Source organism: Strongylocentrotus purpuratus, unplaced genomic scaffold (assembly GCF_000002235.5).
Source record: "Strongylocentrotus purpuratus isolate Spur 01 unplaced genomic scaffold, Spur_5.0 spur5_scaffold_1, whole genome shotgun sequence".
Taxonomy (NCBI): Eukaryota; Metazoa; Echinodermata; class Echinoidea; order Camarodonta; family Strongylocentrotidae; genus Strongylocentrotus; species Strongylocentrotus purpuratus.
Window position 1 is genome coordinate 33,990,337 of NW_022145594.1, and position 10,881 is coordinate 34,001,217.

The window sequence follows — 10,881 nt, forward strand, 5'->3', positions numbered from 1 at the left end:
GTAATTTTTTTTTTAATTCGTACAATTTTTCATATAAGTATTTATTTTCTTCATAACTTTGCCTATATCATTAGTAGTTTGTATAATGTGTAATACTTGAATATTGATATCGATACATTATGATAGTGTTACTATTCGCACTACCCTCTGTCTATCATCTTACTATCCCTACTTGAATCTTCTTCTTCTTCTCTTCTACTTTCTCTCTTCTCCTTCCTCTTCATCCTCTTCTTAATCTTACCATCCTCTTTTCTTTGCTTTCTTTACTCTACACCACCAACATGTTCTTCTTCACTTCTCTTTATCTCCTTTATATATAAAATGAGTTAGGGAGATCAAATAATAAGAAATAAGCATTTTAAAGTTATTTTTATTTTGTTAACAATCTACTCATTCAAGTTTAGTTCGTTAATTTGAGGTTATTTGATATGAATGTTTTTATATACTGTATTTTACATTTGTAAAACATTGCCCAATTCGGCCTTGTAGGCCGCGATGCATTGTTGTTCTTTTATTCTCAATAAAACCATTATATATCTATCTATCTATCTATTCAATTATCTTTTTTGCCTGTTCAAAAATATATCTGCCAGCAAATGTAATAATAGTTTTTTTTTCTTCCCTAATCTCTGTCTCACCTTAATAACATCTGGGAGGTCGTCATAGATGCAGAGAAGCACCAAGTGGGTGGACCCTTTCCCGACAGGTGGTTGTGCATGTGCATATGGCGTGAAGTTGACCCTCTTTCCAACAAAGTACCGAGTGATTTTAGCCACAATCCACCATTCACAAAAATGATCTACGTAGAAATCCAAGTCTTTTGCTCTGACATCACAACCGCCGGTGGATGCAGAAATTCTTTCAAAAGATTTAGAGCCTATAAAAACAAGATTTATATCAGATTTTTTTTTAATTTGACAAATGCAAAATTATTATTGCATCTATATACCGGTAGTGTAAATATATCTCTGCATTAACTCTTTCCTTTCTTGCTCCTTTTCCGTTTGGCAGGATATGCCCCCCCTTGATAATACACTGGTCAATAAATCAGTTTTCACTAAGCCTTCTGAATTGAATCAAATCAAAGGAAGCAGAGAGTGACGTGTATTTACCTATTTTGAGGTTTCACAATACTTTTACTTATATTCATTGTTATATTTCTATGTAAAATACGGTGTGTGTTAGATGAAACTAGATGGAATTCGACTGCGCGCAGTCGAAAATGATGCCTCCGTTATAGAGCAATTTTACAAACCAAAACAGAAAAAAAAAATTGAATTCACGTTCAATGGTAATCCATTGACAGGTTCTCAGAATATTGTGATTACAAGCAATTTCTCATATACATATATGACCCTTTGATCTTTGACCTCATGACCATAAAATCTACTCAGTTCATTGGCTCTGCAAGATGTTCTGAGTTAAATAGTAATCCATCTGTCAGTTCTAATGAGAATGCGTTCACAAGCTATTTTTGCATACATAATGGGCCCATGACCTTTGACCTTTGACCTTATGAACCAAGAATCTACTCAGTTCATTGGCTCTGCAAGTAACAAACATGACCTAATTTTGGCATGAATCCATCAATCGGTTCTTGAGATAACGCGATCACAAGCTGTTTTTGCATTCATAATGTGCGCTGTGGCCTTTGACCTTTGACCTACGTGCTCCAAAATCTACTCAGATTGTCTTCCTATGGTGATACATACTATCCTTAAGTTTGAAGTTTTTACATCTCCAGTGGTTCTTGAGATATCATGATAACAATCTCAATGTATGGAATTTCATAAGTTGACCTCTATGACCCTTGAACTTTGACCTACGTGCTCCAAAATGTAATCAGATTGTTTTCCTATAGTGATACACACTATCACTAAGTTTGAAGTTTAAATCTCCAGTGGTTCTTGAGATATCATGATAACAATCTCAATGTATGGAATTTCATAAGTTGACCTCTGTGACCCTTGACCTTTGACATACGTGCTCCAAAATCTAATCAGATCGTCTTCCTATGGTGATACATACTATCCTTAAGTTTGAAGTTTAAATCTCAAATGGTTCTTGAGATATCGCGCTAACAAACTCAATACAAGGAATTTCATAAGTTGACCTCTGTGACCTGTGACCTTTGACCTACGTACTCCAAAATCTAATCAGATCGTCTTCCTATGGTGATAAATACTATTCCCGAGTCTTAAGTTTAAATCTTAAATGGTTCTTGAGATATTGTGATAACGGTCAAACGGGACGGACGTACGGACGGACAACCCGAAAACATGATGCCTCCGGCACCACCTTCGGTGGCGGAGGCATAAAAAAAGAGTTTAGCTGCGGTAAAAATTATATGATACTTGCTCCAGCGACAATCACTCTGCGTCAATTTCCTACACTAACCGAATCCTTAACTTCAATCTTAAACCCGACACTATACCTACCCCTAACCCTAGACCTAATCTGAAACCCATTGGCAACCCGAAGCCTATACCTCAAGAAATAAAGCCGGGAGCAATTGTCACATTGTCACACAAATGTTAGGTCACCGCTCAATGTGTCATGGTCTGGTAGATGGGTCACTGGACTGTGGATCGATCATTTAAGGTTTGTGGTTCAAGTCCTACCATGGCACTAATGTCCTTTGGCATGGCATTAATCTGCATATACCACTTCAGCCAGGTAATGTAAAGGGATAACCGGTAAGAAGAAATTCCTTGAGTGCCAGAATTCATCAGAGTAGCTTGGTTAATCCCAGCATAATTATAGTAATGCACTAAGAAACATTAGCATTAAGCACAATATAAACATTTATTTTATTATTTTCAAATCCTCCTAACCTTTGTTACGCGTGTAGAAGACGATTTCTGCACGTCTTGGATTAGAGAAATGTGCACTATGGTCCAATGTGACCTTGATAGGTTTGCTGAGCTTAGCTCCTGATGGCGAGAATCTGATGCCGCATGATATTACTGCTTCATCATCTCGGAGGGGAAGTTCTTCAGGAACGTCTGTCAGAAAAACCCAGTGGACTTGGTTGCCATCTAAAATATAGGAATACAATTTTGTTTCCATTTCTCAAATGTAAAAGATTGCATAATCTACATGACTTACCGTAAATATATATATCGTGTTAAAGATTGCATGATCTACATGACAACCTCGGCCTACCTGTAGGTCAACCTCAGTCTTCCTATAGTAGGCCAACCTCGGCCAAGCTATGTCAAAGTCATATTACTCAAGGTCATTCAAGGTGAATGACTGGCAGGTCATCACAAGTTGGTATTTGCTTCTAATCGTTAGATAGGTCGTCGGTACCCATAGCTATTTCCAGGACTGAGGAGACCTTCTGCATTGTTCATCTTCAACAAAATCAACGGGGTACGTCTCTCAACTGTTCATCATGGCAGTCATTGATCATCCTTGTGCTCATTTGTCGTCGCAGTCGATGTTCGTCGTATAGCTTATCTTCAGTCCTTGAATTCTTTCTTTGTATTCGGACTCTGGGCTAAGTCGAAGAGTTAATTCTAAATCTACGGAATCATAGTATTTGATCCATACTCTCATAAACTCTGAGAACACAAAAATTAATTTATACGTCATATCATGATTTTATTACACGATATTGAAGTCGAGTATGGAATGCCTGCATTCTATTTGCAGTTACTGGTTATTTTGTAAACGACACTGATATGATGTGTCCTATTTGAGTTACATTAAATTGAATACTTATATAATATTGGATGGCTTTGAGTGCAATACAAAAATATATTGCTCGAGCTATGACAATATTGGATGAGTCGAAGACGAGTCTAATATTATCTTAGCGAGAGCAATTTATTCTTGTATCACAAGAAAACAAAGCCATACAATATTATAGTATTAATGACTGCTTTGAGAGAAATAGTTGTTTTTATACGCTCAAGGGAAGGTTAGAATTGTGCTATTACCCGAGGCGTGCCGAGGGGAATAGCCCAATTGTAACCTTCCCGAGAGCGTATAAAAACAACTATTTCTCGAATATTAAAGCAGTCATTCATACTTTTATATGCCAAAAAAAAAATAGACTAAAAAATAAAAAATAAAAAATACTTTTTTTTTTGGTCCAAGATGAGATTCGAACTCTTGCGTACAAAAGGTGATGTATCTAAAGTCAGCGCCTCAGACCTCTCGGCCATCGCGCGTTATTAACATGCTTGGCAGTTTTGTACTATATATACATTAAAATGGATTGAAACCGGCTTTGCGTGTGATGAATGCTTCGCAAAAGCTCCATATACGGACTCTTCTTTTACTTTTGCAATGCATATTGGCACGAACTTAGATCAAGATCTATCGGCAGATGTTGTTTTTTTGTTTTTGGAAGTTTATTTTCGTCTTCATGTCAACAATGCAAGATAAAATTGTCGGTAAGATCGATCGAGATTCAATTGTATTGAAATTACCGACCAATTATTCGCACACATACGGTATCCTCCATCGCTCAAACCATTTTTTAACATGTAAACCTATGGGGTAACCATGGAGACTGACCTATTTTTTTAATAACCATGGTTATTAAAAATATTAAATGTTTTAAGCATGGTTACCGGGAATTTTACAGGAACAGTTGAAGTTTATGAATGCAATTTCGACCAATCAGATGGCTGGATTACTTAAGTGAGGTATATAATATTATTATTATTATCTAATAGTCTGACTAGCCAAATAACAAAATTTGACTTACCTTGGTAAATATGGCTTTGTTTTCCTGTGATTTCAATATTGATAGTTGAAGTTCCTGGATGACTTAGCAATACAAAATATATATAGTATTGGTCAGTCATCCGGGTACTGCGCTAAAGATATTGAATACACTGATTTATTGTAACACTTGGAAGCCTAGTTTATATATAATAATAACATATACTCCTGGAATCCTTTAGTATTATTATTATTCAGATTCAGGGTTGTTAAGTAACCTATTAGTATACTAGATTAATGAGTTAATTCACTCAAGCAATCGCACGCGACATTTGGGATTTTTCAAGATTTGTATGATGATCACCACAACCATCATCATCACTACCACCACTACCACAATCATCCTCATCTCCATCCTTAGATCATACACCCATATGCCCAAGTAGACAAAAATGAGGGAATGGTGGGTGCATGACTTTATGTGGGGCATATATGTTAAAACAAAATGACAGAATTCAATGAAGCTGCCAGCATGCATTATTTATTCTTCAAGTTGGCAAATTGCTAGCATGCAAGTCGGCTGATATTTTGAGGGAGAATTAAGAGGTCTATTTGTTTTTGAGTCACTTTCAAACTAAAAGTTTTCTATTCTCTCTTGGACTCCCCACATCTGACACTTTTGTTATTAATTTACACTTACCGTCTGTTGTGTCGAGATGCAGCCTTCTTGATTCTTGGCTGTGAATAAAACATACACATCACCATTAAACTATTAGTCCCTCATTATCCTTTGAGTCTTGTGTTAGAAACATAACATTGGTGACAAAGATGTTGAGTATCAATCTAACCGCTCCTCCACCATTTAGAACAATGGCACGCCAGTTTTTTCTAACTACCTTGTTGGGAGCAGTTTGGACAGTGACGATGTACCCAAATTTGACAGACACGAGTGCTACTCTAAAATCCCTCATATTTATTATGATCATTATTATCATTACCATTATCATTGTTATTAATGTCACTATCATAAGCAGTTATTATTACATTATTATATTAATCCATGATTGTTATTATTAATTCATGATTATTATAGTGGAGTAAAAAATAACACCCTATTTTATATGAAACTAGACCCCCCCAAAAAAAAATCTTCAAAATATGACCCATTATTGTAAATAAAGTGTACACGATAAAATAACCTTTAATTAAATGTAACACTCTTTGTTGCTTATTGAGCACATATTCACACAAAGTGTATCAGGACAATTACCCTTTCGAAAATCATCCCCCGGAAAACTAGCCCCCCCCCCCCCAGGACAATAAACCCCCAGAAAATCCCCCCGCCCCATCCAAGGACAACATCCCAGAGGTCAATTACCCCCCCCCCCCCCAAGGACAACCACACCGAGGTCAATTACCCCCCCCCCCCTCCCCTTGTTCATTAAAGGGGATGTGTTCCGTGATAATAAGTTTGCTTTAAAAGCAGAATTTTTTTTTGGTGGTAATTGTCCTCGGGGTATTTGTCAGACAGGTAATTGGCCGGGGGTGATTGGCCAGGGGGGGGGGGAGGGATGATTTTCCAGGCGGTATTTGTCCAAGAACCCACACAAAGTAGCCTTCTTTCTTGAACACAGGAACATATTCATTCAAATGTTTGCTAACATCATTTGGGAAGTTTTAACCCAGGGCTCATACATACAGAGTGCAAAAATTTAAATCTTAACCTTTTTTCCCCCAAAAAGAGTTAGTGTGGAGTCCTGTATCATGCATACACAAAGTCAAGATGAAGTGTTACCAGTGGGACACTGTCTTACTCTAACGGTACTATAGCAACTAGACTTCATACCTTGATTGCTTCTCTGGAATTTCAGAATCATTCTGTGGAACTCTTGACCGAGTATAAGGACGTTGTCTCTTGTGAGGCCCGCTCTGACTACTGCTACCTTCTGATTTCAGATTAGTCCTGAGGAATGAAAGAACGATTAATACAATCTTTGCAACCCGATGGTGTCCGACACTTTATATTTATGGGTGTAATTGTGGAGTGCTACGAGTTTCACATTTGACAGACATGAGTGCTACTCTATAATCCACTATTATCATAATTATTATTATCATTATCATTATTATGATCATCATTGTTATTAATGTCATTATCATAAATTGTTATTATCAATATGAGCAGTTATTATTATAATGTTTGTTATTATATTAATCCATGATTGTTATAGTGGAGTAAAAAAAAAAAAAAAAATATTTTACATGTACATGAAACTAGACCCCCCAAAAAATCTTCAAAATATGCCCAATCATTGAAAAAAAAAAAAAGTGTACAAATCAAAATGTAATATATTGTTTTGCTTATTGAGCACACATTCACACAAAATTACCCTTTGGACAATCATCCCCCCGGAAAAATAGCCCCCCCCCCCCCAGGGACAATAAACCCCCAGGAAAATTACCCCCTTAAAATAACCCCCCCCCTTCAAGGACAACAACCCCGAGATTAATCCCCCCCCCCAAGGACAACCAACCCTGAGGTCAAATACCCCCCCCCCCCAAGGACAACCAACCCCATGGTCAATTACCCCCCCCCCCCCCTCACTGTTCATTAAAGGGGATGTGTACCCTGATAATAAGTTTGCTTTAAAAGCAGAATTCTTTTGGGGTAATTGTCCTTGGGGATGGTTGTCCTCTGGGTAGAGGGAGGGTGGGTATTTTCCAAGGGGTAATTGTCCTACTGGTAATTGGCGGGGGGGGGGGGGGGGAGATTGTCCAGGCGGTATCTGTCCTAGAACCCACACAAAGTAGCCTTCTTTCATGCACACATGTACATACTCATTCACATGTTTGCTATTAAACATCATTTGGAAGTTTTAACCCAGGGCTCATGCATACAGACTGTAAAAAGTTAAATCTGAGCCTCTTTTTCCCCAGAAAAAGAGTTAGTGTGGAGCCCTGTATCATGCATACACAGAGTCAAGATGAAGTGTTACCAGTGGGACACTGTCTTACTCTACCGATACCATATCAACTAGACTTCATACTTTGATTGCTTCTCTGGAATTTCGGAATCATTCTGTGGAACGCTTGACCGAGTATAAGGACGTTGTCTCTTGTGAGGCCCGCTCCGAGTTCTGCTTCCTTCTGATATCAGATCAGTCCTGAGGAATGAAAGAACGATTAATACAATCTTTGCAACCTGAAGGTGTCAATTTATTTTCATGGGTGTAAAGCTTGGAGCGTCATGGATGTCAAGTTTGACAGACATGAGTGCTACACTAGAATCCACTATTCTCATAATTATCATTGTTATTAATGTCACTATCATAAGTTGATATTATCAAGATAAGCAGTTATTATTACATCGTAATTATAAAAATAATAACTATTATTAATCCATGATTGTTATGGTGGGAGTGAAAAATAACCCCCTATTTTACATAAAATTAGACAACAATTTTTTTACAAAATATGCCACCTTATTGAAAATAAAAAAGTGTACACATTAAAATGGCCTTTAATTAAATTTAACACTCTTTGTTGATTATTGAGCACACATTCACACTAAGTGTATCAGAACAATCATCCCCTGAAAAATAGATCCCCCCCCCCCCCCCCGTTCATTAAAGAGGATGTGTACCCTGAAACTAAGTTTGATTTAGCAGAATTTTTTCAGGGGTAATTGTCGGCTGAGGGGGGGGGGGGGGGGAGGGGTAATTGTCTGACTGGTAAATGGCCCCGGATGTCCAGGGGGGTGATTCACTAACTGGGAACGTTATCATTCCTAAGAGCAATTTGGGGGATTGAATCCCAGCTCAAAAAAAAGTGATTCTACCTGACTGGTTCACTAAATCGCTTTTAGGCTGGGATCAATCCAAGCATGAATAATCATGCGCGCATATGAATATTCATGTACGCGATCAATCCAACCAATCATCAGACTCAAATTTTGGTCACTGGGTGTCCTGCAACATAACGATAATTAGCTAGCTATCGTCGATTAATTTGTCAATGATGTTCAATTTTATGTTGATTTTGTTCTAACACTAGAAGAAAACTGAGTGAAATTTCGCATAAGACAGACACAAAATCATTCATGACTTTTTCATGTAAAAGTGTGAGGATGAATACGATTTTCTGTGGGTTTAGTTTGTCTTTCTTTACGCTTGTTTCGAGTAAAATGCAGGATTTAACTAACGTAATGTACGTAAGTTAGGCCTACCAACGTTATGTAGCCGGCTCTAGTGTGGGCTGGGCCAAAGCTGGGGGGTGATCATCGTACAGTCTTGATGTAGAATCCAAGTCTAAGGTGTTTTACATGTTGTTGGCACTAATTAAGTTAGGCCTACCCTATCATAGAGTAAATCAAATTAGCCAAATCAATCTATCTTCCTCGTGTTTGGTCTAATTTAGCTTCAGTTTGACAGTCCTGTCATGGCCAAAAAGTGTTGCTAATGTAATGAGTAGTCCCTAATGCCTAGTCTATACACAAAAGGAAATGCTAAGAGCAGTCCGGATCACTCTCAGCCTTTATAGCGATTTCACTACTAGCATTAATCCCAAATGCCTTAGTGAATCAGTTCCTAAAAGTGATATCGCTCTTAGGAGTGATATTGTGCCTAAGAGCTATTTAATCTCACTTGGGATCGATTTTAGCTGTTAGTGAATCACCCCCCTGGGGGTATTTGTCCTAGAACCAACACAAAGTAACCTTCTTTCATGAACACAGGTACATACTCATTCACATGTTTGCTAACATCATTTGGGAAGTGTTAACCCAGGGCTCATGCATACAGACTGTAAAAAGTTAAAACTGAACCCCCTTTTCCAAAAAAAAAAAAGAGTTAGTGTGGAGCCCTATATCATGCATACACTAAGTCAAGATGAAGTGTTACCAGTGGGACACTGTCTTACTCTAATGGTACTGTAGCAACTAGCCTTCATACCTTGATTGCTTCTCTGGAATTTCAGAATCATCCTGTGGAACTCTTGACTGAGTAGAAGGAGCTTTCTTCTTGGGAGGCCCGCTCTGACTTCTGCTACCTTCTGATTTCAGATCAGTCCTGAGGAAAATGTGGAGTTCCACAAGTGTCAAGTTAAAAAGACTCGAGTGCTTCAATAAAATCCACTTTTATTATTAGTATCATTATTATTATTATTATTATTACTGTAAACCCATGATTGTTATAGTGGAGTAAGAAATGACCCCCTATATTACATAATATTATGCAAACAAATTTCTACAAAATATGCCCCCTTTTTGAAAATAAAAACAGGTAAAAAATGGCCTCTAAATGTACAACTATTTTTTTTGCTTATTAATTACATATTCACACACAAAGTAATCTACTTTCTTGTACACAAGTACATACCCATTCACATGTTTGCTATCAGGAGGGGAAATGACATTTTCTGTGAACTTTCTTGCTCTTTTGCAAAAAACCATACCCTTATTACCACTTTTTCTAACTCTCATTCTAACTCTCACTTTTGGAAATGTTGATAACCTAAAGGGGAATTAGCCTCTAGACTATGAAGCATTATCATGACATATAGAGTAAAACAACGTTTCATTTGATATAAAAAACAATATAATATCATCTTGCAAGTACAAGTACAGAGACCCTACTTCGCCATATTTACAACGTCATCTGCTCCCCAAGGAAGCTGCCATTTTGTCGAAATTTCCCTTAAAGGACAAGTCCACTCGAAAAATAACTTACTTTCAATAAAAGCAGAAAAATCAGACAAACCAATCAAAAAAAGTTTGAGCAAAATCGGATAACTAATAAGAATGTTAAGAATTTTTGAAAAAGTACGTAAAACCAGGGACTTGTTAGTTGACAAGGACTGGAATCTTGATGTATTCCCTTTGAACCCATGCTCCACCCCGACACTGCAGAATGTTATCCCAACTAATCCAAATTACTGTCGCTCGAGCGCAAGCGCTCGTAAATTTCTTCGAAGCAAATGACAGGCGAGGTCACAAATAACTCACTGCGCATGCGCCCTCGCTTAGCACAGGAAATAAAAATGGCAACAGTGTGTGCTGCTAAGATTCAGTCCCAAAGCCAGGCCGAAGATTGGGTTTTTTACCTGAAAGATTGGGAAATTGAGAGTTGGGAAACAAGTATGTATCTGTGGATTTCCTGCTACGGAAAACTTAATTCAATGTGGTGGTGAAAATTGTCCGATTGTGTG

The 10,881-nt window shown here is 37.6% G+C and overlaps 1 long non-coding RNA gene across 1 annotated transcript; it reads right to left on the minus strand.

The window, feature by feature from the left end:
• Positions 1-835: 835 nt before the first annotated feature.
• Positions 836-9,737, minus strand: LOC115921487. Its single transcript, XR_004062901.1, has 4 exons — positions 9,627-9,737; positions 5,378-5,415; positions 2,835-3,038; positions 836-877 (listed from the first exon to the last, which is right to left on the minus strand). It is a non-coding gene; the product is annotated as an uncharacterized LOC115921487 (long non-coding RNA).
• Between the last annotated feature and the right edge of the window lie 1,144 nt (positions 9,738-10,881).